Source organism: Myxine glutinosa, chromosome 5 (genome assembly GCF_964187855.1).
Source record: "Myxine glutinosa chromosome 5, kmMyxGlut1.1, whole genome shotgun sequence".
NCBI classification, from domain to species: domain Eukaryota; kingdom Metazoa; phylum Chordata; class Myxini; order Myxiniformes; family Myxinidae; genus Myxine; species Myxine glutinosa.
Window position 1 is genome coordinate 109,644,830 of NC_136265.1, and position 12,297 is coordinate 109,657,126.

Here is a 12,297-nt window from a genome sequence, read left to right on the forward strand (position 1 = left end):
ACGGACGCACACAGGGGAAAAGCCTTACACGTGCAACGTGTGTGATAAATCGTTCATTCAAGCAGCAAGCCTTAAACATCACAAACAGATGCATACAGGGGAAGGACCCTACAAGTGCAGTTTGTGCAATAAATCATTTGGTCAAGAGTCACACCTTAAAACCCACACCAGGATCCACACGGGGGAAAGACCTTACACGTGCAACATGTGTGATAAATCATTCATTGAAGCTTCCAGCCTTAAAAGGCACACACGGTCGCAGAGGCACACGGGGGAAAAGCCATACACGTGCAGTGTGTGTGATAAATCGTTTGGTCAAGGGTCACACCTTAAAACCCACACCAAGATCCACACGGGGGAAAGACCTTACACATGCAGCATGTGTGATAAATCATTCATTGCAGCATCCAGCCTTAAAAGACACACACGGACGCAGAGGCACATGGGGGAAAAGCCATACATGTGCAGTGTGTGTGATGAATCATTTGGTCAAGAGTCGCACCTTAAAACCCACACCAGGATCCACGCCGGGGAAAGACCTTACAGATGCAGCATGTGTGATGAATCATTCATTGAAGCATCAAGCCTTAAAAGACACACACAGACGCAGAGACACAAGGGGGAAAAACCATACATGTGCAGTGTGTGTGATAAATCATTCATTCGGTTATCAAAACTTAGAAGACACACGCAGATACACACAGGGGAAAAGCCACACACGTGCAGTGTATGTCATAAATCATTCATTTGGGCATCAAACCTCAAAAGACACACACAGATACACACAGGGGAAAAGCCACACAAGTGCAGTGTATGTCATAAATCATTCATTTGGGCGGAAAACCTTAAAAGACATACACAGACGCACACACGGGAAAAGCTATACACGTGCAGTTTGTGTTGTAAATCATTCTTTTGGGCATCAAGACTTCAAAGACACACACGAACGCACAGGGACAAAAAGCTGCACATGTGCAGTGTTTGTGATAAAGCATTCATTTGGCCATCAAAACTTCAAATACACACACGGACGCACACAGGGGAAAAGCCATACACATGCAGCGTGTGTCATAAATCATTCATTTGGGCATCAAACCTTAAAAGACACACAAGGACGCACACAGGGGAAACATGGCAGAGGCGCAATAGTCATAGGAGGAAGCACCAGTTTTGAAAGGTAGCACAACATTAGCTTTAAAGGTGATGGGATTAGTAATTTTATTTTATTTTACGTATGTACTCAGTTATTACACACACACACACACACACACACACACACACACACACACACACACACGCGCGCATATACGCATGACCTGGGTGGGCTGTGTTCCACCTTCTGAAACACGTATTTGGAGATAACAACCAATGGGAAAAGCCATACATGTGCAGTATTTGTGATAAATCATTCATTTACTCATCACGGCTTAGAATGCACATAAACTTCTACATTGGAAACACCGGGGCCCACACCATGACTTTATCAAATACAAAGCAACAAATCAACCTTCACACAATTCTCCCATTTCAACCACGGTCTACCGCTTGTCCTCCTACCTTGGTCCCTCAACCTCGGGCTCTCTTTTTCCCCCTCTCTCTTGCCCCATCTGTACCTGGTCCAGCCCATCTCAGCCGGCATTTCACCAATCTCCCCATCAGGCTCATCTGCACACCAATATCCTCAGTCAGTTCATCCATTCTCCATCTATCCATCCTCTTCACTCTCACAATCCTCCTGACCCAGTTGTTCTCACAAACCTGCAGACTCTGTTGTTGTTTCTCTGTCAGTGCCACCGTCTCCAGACCGTAAAGGTGTTACACACGACATCAGAACTTTTCCTTTGAATCTCCTTGATATTGTTGGGCTCCCACAATCACAATCCCACTCCTGACACCAATTGTTACGGATCCGGGGGACGGCACTCCCGTTAGCAAGGGGGGGGGGGGGGTGTTAATCCCCTTGTCCTGTTAAGTTGGCCGTCCGACCGGTCCTGGTACTTGTAACGCTCTTTTGCGGGGTGGGATTGATCAGGGTTATTGGTCAAGGTGTTATCCCGAATACCTTCACCAATCCCTCCGCAAAACAGGGAGACAAGTACCGCTCGAACCACGGACAAGATGGTATTTGCCGAGCGGTTTAGCAATCCACGGTTCGAGCCGTTATCAATTGACGAAACCCGATTCCGAGCATTGGCCAAATCGTCCCACAGGTATTCAATCAGGAAAAGACTAAAGCGATCGGGGAAGAATGAAACCAAAAGGGGTAAGAAATAACAGGTATTTATTAATTATGTACAACAAACCAAAGGAAGAGTAACAAAAGTAATATACAGGACGAAGAAGAAGAAGATACACAGGGCAGCCTTAAAACAGTCTTAATTATTGAATCCCAGACAACAAAAAGGACAGACAACAGACTTACATGACAAAGGAATTGCAGGCAGGAATGGCTGGAAGCAGGTTCGGAGGAAAAGCTCAGCGAGGAGGTCCGCTTCAAATCCACGCTCCGGGCTGGAAAACGAGCAGCCGGCGGCGGCCCCACGTATATGGTTTCAGCGGCGAAAACCCGGCAGCGCGGTTTATGTTGCCGCTGTCTTGGCGACCCGAGCGCACTGACTCTTGCACCCCAACGATGCTCGTGCTCAACAAGCTGCTCGGTGCTCCTCTCTCCCTCCTCTCGGTTCTTCCTCCTCGGTCCTCTTCATGAACCTCCTCACGCGTCTCTCTTGAACCTCCTCACGCGTCTCTCTTGAACCTCCTCACCCGTCTCTCTCTAAGCCGTCCCTCGCAGTTGCTTTTATTGCTGTCGGCCGTATCAAGCCGCCAGCTCTGAGAACACGCCTACCGGTTGGCTCACCGCGGTGCTGGTTGGCCGGTCAGGGCTTGCTGACTCCACCTCTGATGACGACGATGTGCCACGCCCGTTCTGGTGGCTCCTCCCCCTTCTTCGAGATGGAGCACATGGCAATGGCGTCTTGTGGGTATAGCAAACCACTCGCACCGCTTTTGAAGGGAATGAAAGGGACCTATCTTATTTGATTAATGCAACGCAGATTCAACTATTGGAAACACAGCCTTACCTGAAATGCATAATAATGAAATAACTACGAAGAGGGCCTATGGTTCGCTACGTGTTGTTCATGGACTAACTAGGGGACGACCTTTGTCCTTAACAATGAAATGGAGGTATTTACACAGAGAATTATTTACAACGGGTATATTTACAACAATTTACTGAGTGCAGGGTTCTCAAAACCCCAACACAGCACCCTCATTCCTCCAGGCATGGCCCGGGCCGACAAAACTTTAACCTAATGTGACACTCAGATGTAGTTACCCTCTACTATCAACCTTACCCTGAGTGCGACAGTTTTAAAAGAACAATTAAGTATGTCCCCCTGCTGCGTTGCATCCTACCTAACAGACCCACACCCACAGAATAACCGAATTGCGGAATTATTCTCAAACTATACATTAAGCCGGTGGGAAGCATTATTTACAAGACACTTTTGTATTTACACTGCAACCCAGGACCTGTCTTTCTTGGGAAGCAAATAGAATCCTGCAGGAGGGAGGAAAAGCATGCACTGCCCTGCACCGATACCCCACCCTCACATGCCCGGGGATCCAGAATTGATATTGCAATGCATTCCCGAGCATGCAAGCACCAAAAAAAACACCAAAAAGCATCAAAGCACCATCCAGTGCACAGTCATACATTCCAATGTCAATAAAATGGTGTCCGACGTCTTCTCCGCTCTGCCGGGCCGATGGTCTTGATGTTGCTCTTTCTTGCTGTTCTTGTTTGTGGCCTATTTGATGGCTAATAAAACAAACAGCACAAAACGTGTCCGTGTTTTTTTAAATTATGGCCAGCAGGGGCCAACTATGGTGGTCCACCTGCATGGCTTAGTGCCACCTCACCGAGGTCCGCAAGCGAAGACTTCTGGCCACAATGGCCGGTCCCAGCAGAGGGGTCATGCCACAATCGCGTGGTCCATATGTGTGGTGCTTGGCCGCAGAAACGTGCGGTCCATAAAGTGGTGCTTAGGCCACAAGTCGTGCGGTCTATAAAGTGGTGCATCGGTCCAGGCAGCGGGAATGCGGGCACACAACTGCGACACCTGCACACTTTTCCCTCAGTGCCCAAGACCACGGTCCATGGGTGGGGAGGAAGACAAAGCATAGTTAGCGATGGGTAAGGGCGCAGTAGTACACATTGAAACAAGACAATGCAGAGTGAGGTGCGCATGGGGAGCGAGCGGAGAAAGCCCGTCCCTATCGTACGTCACCCCCTCTGTCACCTACTCTACCCTTGCCCCTTACCCCGTATTTACAAAATTTACAAATCCGTCTACGTCCTGTCCTCCCCATATCTCCTTATACCAAATTCGTCCCCAATCCCTCTTAACCAAATTTGCTACCAACCAATTCATAATTATCAATCCCTCCTAAGGAGGAAGAGATGGAATACCAGCACAATGTCACCCCCACGTCATGATGCGTCTTACACTCCAAAACATTTGCACAAAAAGAACCATGGCATGGTGTGGAGCACTGTCATCACCTCAGGTGAGTGGATGTAGATGGTGCGAGGAGATTTCAATTCTATCTACCTTCTAAATGACATTAACACACTTTTACACTACCCGGGGTCTTTCCCTGCAAAACCATTGGCCGCTTTACTCCATGCGGTTCTAAAAACCAATTCCCACTGACCATCTGTGGCACTCACCAATTTGGGGTCTCACTCCCCCGATTCAACTCACTGTGCCTTCGTACAATTTTGGGGCTGAGTCGTGTGGCTCTCCCAGCAGGTCCGCTCACCTGCACATCTCCGCCACTGCAGTTGCCTCCGAGCTTACCTGCTCCTTACCCTAACCTATCGACCTGGGGAAGGCCCTCTGGCCTCTCCCCACTCGGTGCCCTCTCTGGCACGGGGCTGCCCGGGTCCGTCCTCCGGATCCTCGGGCCCCACTGAACAACTCTACTGGCTCCCAGAGCCCAGCTGCGGCCTCACCTGGCCAACATCCTCACAGTGGCAGAGTGCCCATTTAACCATCCACACTAACAGGCCACATGCCCAGGCATTTCCACTTCACTAATGCACCCATCCAAATGCCATTCTACCACACGCACCACAGATGCCAATATCTAACCACAATTTACCTATACCCTCCCCGGGTATTCGTGAAAGGGGTCCATCTTCCCCATCCACTCCTTTCGCACCAACTACTCCACTCCACATATTCCACACTACTCACTCCACACCATCCATCCCATACTCCATTTACTCCGGACCAGTTATTCCATTCAACCATTATCCATACACCTGTTCACTTGCACACCTGTTCCATCACACCTGGTGCTCCCTGCACCCTCCTTCCTCCGGGACCATTCACTCCATACAATGCACAATCACACCCTTTCACAATACTCTGCTCAATACGTTCTCTACACACACACACATCTCTCACGAGCAATTCCTCATTTCATAACCAGCACTACCGTGCACTTTCATACCAATTCCTCATTTCATCACTCTCACCACAAACACAACTGCATCATCTAAACTACCTGGTGCCCTTCTAACTTAGTGCATCCCCAGTCATCCCTTACACTATTGCACATACCACGTCATTAACAACCATCTAACCTCTCTACGTCCCCTCTTACCTGTATGATGTCGCTACTTAACTCTACAGTTACCTATGGTCATTTTTCTAGATCCCTAATCATTATCCTAACCCTCCCGGGCTAGTTTGTACAGCCATAACCCCATAACTAATGCTCATGTGCCCGGGTGGATGGGAGGGATGGTGGATTTACCATCCCTCTACATCGGGCATCTCTCACTATCAATTTTGCCCATCCAAATTTTTTCCAATCAAATTTGCCAATCATTACTGCCAATCATTTTTACCCATCAAATTTGCCAATCATTACTGTCAATCCTATTCACTATTCCCAATTTCGAATCAAAACACTATCATCATCACCGTCCATTAAACTTGAGCCTCTCAATACGTCCATGCATGTTCAAAGCTCGGCTTCGCAAAGCTGCGCAATGCATTCGGGTGGTTTGGTCGCCTGCAGGTTGGGTCCGTCCGGCATTCGGTTCAGGGGAGGAGGTTTGGTTGGGCCAAGGTTTAAAGCACCATCCCAGCGTGGGGCCTCTCGCTCCCAAGCGCGATGGGCCAACCTTGCCCGGGTAGAACGCCGCCACCACAAGGGGGCGCCGTTCCGATCCCTCCTACCTTCACTCGAACCGGACTGGTCACCTTGCCCGGCAAAGCCCGGACTCGACTGTGCGGGGCGGGGCCCGGCCCGGATCGTGCACGACGCTCCGAACAGGAGGGACGCGGCACTGATCCCCAGCGGCTCCCGCAATACCCACAGCCCGGCACGGACCGAGAGCTCACATCGGCTAAACGTCGGTCTAACCGCTATCCCGTTTAACATCGAAGCTCCCCGGACATGCTCACACCACTCATTCTGTTCGTTGCTCATACATCCCATACTCTCCTTCAATTCCACCACCGCACTCTCTGTTACACACCACTCGCTGTTCGCACACCATCAACACACCTCGCACCCACTCCTCGCTCACATCCTCTGTGACAACCATGGGTGTGCACTCTTTTGCACACCCAATCACGCGCTTCACCACCAACTCAGATGTGCCTCCTCGCACCCGCTCCTCATCCATCTCACTCTCCGTGTCACTCTCATCACACATACACTCCGACGTGCATTCTCGCTCGCACTCGGTTTTACTCCCACACTTTATAACATACTCACTCTTCGATGCACACTTTTTCCTCACAAGCATGCCATTTCCACTCGCACCACTCACAAGGGACCTTCCACAAACGCCCGGGTGCCGTCGCGACCCCAAGCGTGCGAATTTTTTTTGCGCCAAACACCTTCCCGCAAAACCTCTTAGCACCATACACAGCCCGTCTCACCTTCGGGGTTCTTCTTCCTCCTCGCTCCAACACCTGCAAATCTTTATAAGGATTAAGCACGGCATTATGATGTGAGCACGGACTTTGCACATTTTCCATCTTTTCCTCCCGCTGTTGCTCTACCAAGTCCGTCTCTCCAATCCCAATTTCCACTATTTATTTTTCTTTATTCACCTCGACGGCCGCTGGCTTTATTAAAATTCCCTCTTCTACCTCAGCGGTCGCCGGCTTCCCCATACCCCGGGTCGCGATCTCTATACCCGTCATTTTAACCGCGCTCTGCTCCGCCTCGCTCAACCCGCGCTTCTCAAACCTCGTTACCTCGTCGCGTACCCCCGCGACCTCCGCTCAACCTGCGGTTAACCTCCCTCATTTCGTCCCTCATTTCTCCCATATCCTTCCTCAATCCCCCAAATTGGTTTCCCATTTCCTTTCTCAGCATCGCGGTGAATTGCGTCACGAAGTCCTCCATATCAAAGCCCGCTGGTACAGCGGGCGCGGCTCCCGCCGCCACGTGCGAGGCACCATTTTGTGCTCCCGCGACCTCGTGTGAGGCGCCGCCATCTTGTGCGCCTGCAACCCCCGCTACCGCACCCTCATTGCTCTCCTCCTCCCTGGGGTCCTGGATTGCCTCTAACCCCTCATCTACCTCCCCTACCGGCATCGACCGCCTTGACCATCCATGGCACGACTTTAATTTGGGATATTAAATGAAATTTCGGCCGCTCCAAATTTTGACCAAATTTTAGATGTTCTTTTAAAATTTTGGTTTGGGTCCAAATCCCACTCCTCGACACCAATTGTTACTGCCAATAGCACAATTGGTGTCCAAAATTTGGGCTAAACAAATTTAGTCCCAGGTTCCAGATCCCACTCCTGACACCAATTGTTACGGATCTCATAGACGGCACTCCCCTTAGCAAGGGGGGGTTAATCCCCTTGGCCTGCTGAGCCGGCCGTCTCTGGTCCTGGTACTCGTAACGCTCTTTTGCGGGGTGGGATTGATCAGGGTTATTGGTCCAGGTGTTATCCCGAATACCTTTATCAATCCCTCCGCAAAACAGGGAGACAAGTACCGCTCGAACCACGGACAAGATGGTATTTGCTGAGCGGTTTAGCAATCCGCGGTTCGAGCCGTTATCAGCAGACTAAACCCGATTATAAAGCGGTTGACCAAATCGTGCCACGTATATTCAAATGAAAGAAGGAACGAAACCGATCGAATGAGAAAGAAACCAAAGGTAAGAAGGAACACGGGTTTATTACTATCTATAAGAGGAAAACGAAAGGGCGAGAATATACAGAAGGGGAAGAAGCAGACACAGAGCAAGCCTTAAAACAGTCTTAATTATTGAACCCCAGACAACAAAAAGGACAGACAACAGATTTACACGACAAAGGAATTGCAGGCAGGAATGACTGGAAGCAGGTTTGGAGGAAAAGCTCAGCGAGGAGGTCCGCTTCAAATCCACGCTCCGGGCTGGAAAACGAGCAGCCGGCGGCGGCCCCACGTATATGGTTTCAGCGGCGAAAACCCGGCAGGCAGCGCGGTTTATGTTGCCGCTGTCTTGGCGACCCGAGCACACCGACTCTTGCACCCCAACGATGCTCGTGCTCAACAAGCTGCTCGGTGCTCCTCTCTCCCTCCTCTCTCGGTTCTTCCTCCTCGGTCCTCTTCATGAACCTCCTCATGCGTCTCTCTTGAACCTCCTCACGCGTCTCTCTTGAACCTCCTCACGCGCCTCTCTCTAAGCAGTCCCTCGCAGTTGCTTTTATTGCTGTCAGCCGTATCAAACCGCCAGCTCTGAGAACACGCCTACCGGTTGGCTCACCGCGGTGCTGGTTGGCCGGTCAGGGCTGGCTGACTCCACCTCTGATGATGACGATGTGCCACGCCCGTTCTGGTGGCTCCTCCCCCTTCTTCTCCGAGATGGAGCACATGGCAATGGCATCTTGTGGGGATAGCAAACCACTCGCACCGCTTTTGAAGGGAACGAAAGGGACCTATCTTATTTGATTAATGCAACGCAGATTCAACTATTGGAAACACAGCCTTACCTGAAACACATAATAATGAAATAACTACGAAGAGGGCCTATGGTTCGCTACGTGTTGTTCATGGACTAACTAGGGGGCGACCTTTGACCTTAACAATGAAATGGAGGTATTTACACAGAATTATTTACAACGGGTATATTTACAACAATTTACTGAGTGCAGGATTCTCAAAACCCCAACAATATCTTTCTGTCTGCCATTACTCCCTCCACTCTCCTCCACACATTCACACCCACCTGAATCCTCCTCCTCATCTCTGCCTTCGACTTACCATCTCTGATCACTCTTCCCCCAGATACTCAAACCTATTTCCCTGTCGAATTTCCTTTCCCTCTTATGTGATATTCATCTCTCTTCTCTGCTGCTTGACCCTCATCACCGGAGTCTTCTCCATAGTCATCTTCAGCCCATACTTCCCAAATGCCTCTTTCCACTCCCCCAGTACGTTCTGCATCTCCCACCTATATAATAGCATTCTGCTATTATCATCTCTATACCCACCTTATGAATGCATGGTGCTCTTCCCTTCATCCTTTTCACACTTCCTCTTCCATGATTCCCACCAACTACACTTTCGCCTTCACATAACATGGTAGTTCCAGCTCACCGTTGCTTCCTTCCTGGTTCAACAGCTGTTTGAAACATCTTTCCCACACCTTCAATACTGCCCCCTTCTCTGTCACTGGCCTCACGCATCGATCCTAAATTACCGCCCCTCCCCCCTGTCCCTCTTCATGTCCTTGATCTCCTTTTCCGTTTCACGAGGAAATTTATAGATGAACTTCCTCCTACCATCCTCTTCCAACTTGTTGCATCCTCCCACCCCCCTCTTTCATATATCATTCCTCGCCTTATCCACAGCTCTCCTTGATGCTTTCTTCTGCCCATTTCGCAGCAAACGTGCATCCAGTTGCCCACCTTGATCTACTCTATCCTTTTCCAAACCCCCTTCTTTTCACCAACTGCCTTTGCTCCTTCCTCCGTCCACCATTCCTGCTTTCTATGCCTCGACGACACACCCTTTCCTAATGTCCTTCCACACAAAAATTCGGCAATTCCCCTCAACGCTTCTCCATACTTTTTTCACTCCTTCTCCAAACGTTCCGCTTCTTCATTAAGTTGCTCATACCTGGCCCTCATCCTTTAATTGTACTCGGGCAACCTTTCCCCTGCACTTCACCCACCTAATAACCTTCCGACCCCTACTCTTAACGTCCCCCCTTTTCTTAAAACTCGCCACAAACACTTGTGTTTTCTTCATCCTCACGGCTTGTGCTGGATGGTAACGTGCTCTCCCGCCACTGCCTTGCAATCCTTAACCCTCCACAACTGTTGCTTCCTTACCACCACAAAATCCAGTTCTGTTCTGTGCTGTCCACTCCTATAGGTAATCTTGTTGCTTTCCCAATTTTGAAAGAATGAATCGGCTATGGCCAGCCCATTCCTCTCCATCAGCTCCACCAGCTCTTGACCCTCTTTATTCCGCATCCGCCAACCAAATTTACCAACACATTCCTCTTCACACGGCTCCGTTACTCTGACATGCGTGTCAGAGTCCATCACCTCCATCTCCATCATTCCCATCATCCTCTCTCGTGTGTCCCTGAATTCCTGCTTCTCTGCCCAATTCATTCCCATTTGTGGCCCATATTCTGACATACAGTGCATTCAGAAAGTATTCAGACCCCTTCACTTTTTTCACATTTTGTTATGTTGCAGCCTTTTGCTGAAATCGTTTAAATTCATTTTTTCCCTCATCAATCTTCACTCAATACCCCATAATGACAAAGAGAAAACAGGATTTTAGAAAGTTTTGAAAATTTCTTTAAAATAAAAATCTGAAATATCACATTGACATAAGTATTCATACCCTTTGCTATGACACTTGAAATTTAGCTCAGGTGCCTCCCATTTCTGTTGATCATCTTTGAGATGTTTCCACACCTTGATTGGAGTCCACCTGTGGTAAATTCAATTGATTGGACATGATTTGGAAAGGCACACACCTGTCTATATAAGGTCTCACAGCTGACAATGCATATCAGAGCAAAAACCAAGCCATGAGGTCGAAGGAACTGCCTGCAGAGCTCAGAGACGGGATTGTGTCGAGGCACAGATCTGGGGAAGGATACAAAAAAATCTCTGCTGCATTGAAGGTTCCCAAGAGCACAGTGGCCTCCATAATTCTTAAATGGAAGAAGTTTGGAACAACCAGGACTCTTCCTAGAGCTGGCCGCCCGGCCAAACTGAGCAATCGTGGGAGAAGGGCCTTGGTAAGAGAGGTGACCAATAACCCGATGGTCACTCTGGCTGAGCTCCAGAGATCCTGTGTGGAGATGGGAGAAACTTTCAGAAGGACAACGATCACTGCAACACTCCACCGATCTGGGCTTCATGGCAGAGTGGCCAGACGGAAGCCAAACAGTTCAATTTCGGTTTCATCAGACCACAGAATCTTGTTTCTCACAGTCTGAGAGTCCTTTAGGTGCTTTTTTGCAAACTCCAAGCGGGCTTTCATATGTCTTTCACTGAGGAGAGGCTTCCGTCTGGCCACTCTGCCATAAAGCCCAGATCGGTGGAGTGTTGCAGTGATGGTTGTCCTTCTGGAAGTTTCTCCCATCTCCACACAGGATCTCTGGAGCTGAAAACGAAATGTGAAAAAAGTGAAGGGGTCTGAATACTTTCTGAATGCACTGTAACACACCATTTGCTTCTGTATCACCACCCATGCAATAACTATCCATCCCTTCATCTTTCCACACTGACCACCTGCTTGCTGATCTCTTCCGATACTAATATTCCGGCACCATTACTCCTTCCATCCCCACCTGCATGCAACAGCTTGTATCCTCCTACCACCTCCTCGCCATGTATCCCTTCCATCTGGTCTCCTGTATACAAAACACTTTCAACCTCCTTCTCTGCAGCCTCTCCACCACTTCAACTCCCCTCCCTCTCCCATCGATCCCACATTCAAACTACCCAGCCGAACCTCGCTTCTGAACTGCTGCCCGCCTGGAGAGAGTTTGTACCATCTTGATTAATTTGGGATACTCAGGTCATCAATTAGCAGCGTTGCCTGGGCTGGCCTGTTGGACCCACTATTCTCTGTGCTGTTATCATAACCTTGTGTGCGCGCACACACACACACACACACACACACACATACACACACACACACACACACACCTATCTTTCTCCACTCACTGCCCCTTCCACCCTCACCCCTGCCTGCCCCTCATTCCCCACCCGACTCCTCTCCTCCACCCTC

At 49.5% G+C, this 12,297-nt stretch overlaps 1 protein-coding gene across 1 annotated transcript in view; it reads left to right on the plus strand.

Moving 5' to 3' along the window:
• LOC137415035 (uncharacterized) overlaps positions 1–12,297 on the plus strand; it is a 79,292-nt gene that overhangs the window by 44,461 nt on the left and 22,534 nt on the right. The gene's annotated exons all lie outside the window — the stretch shown is intronic.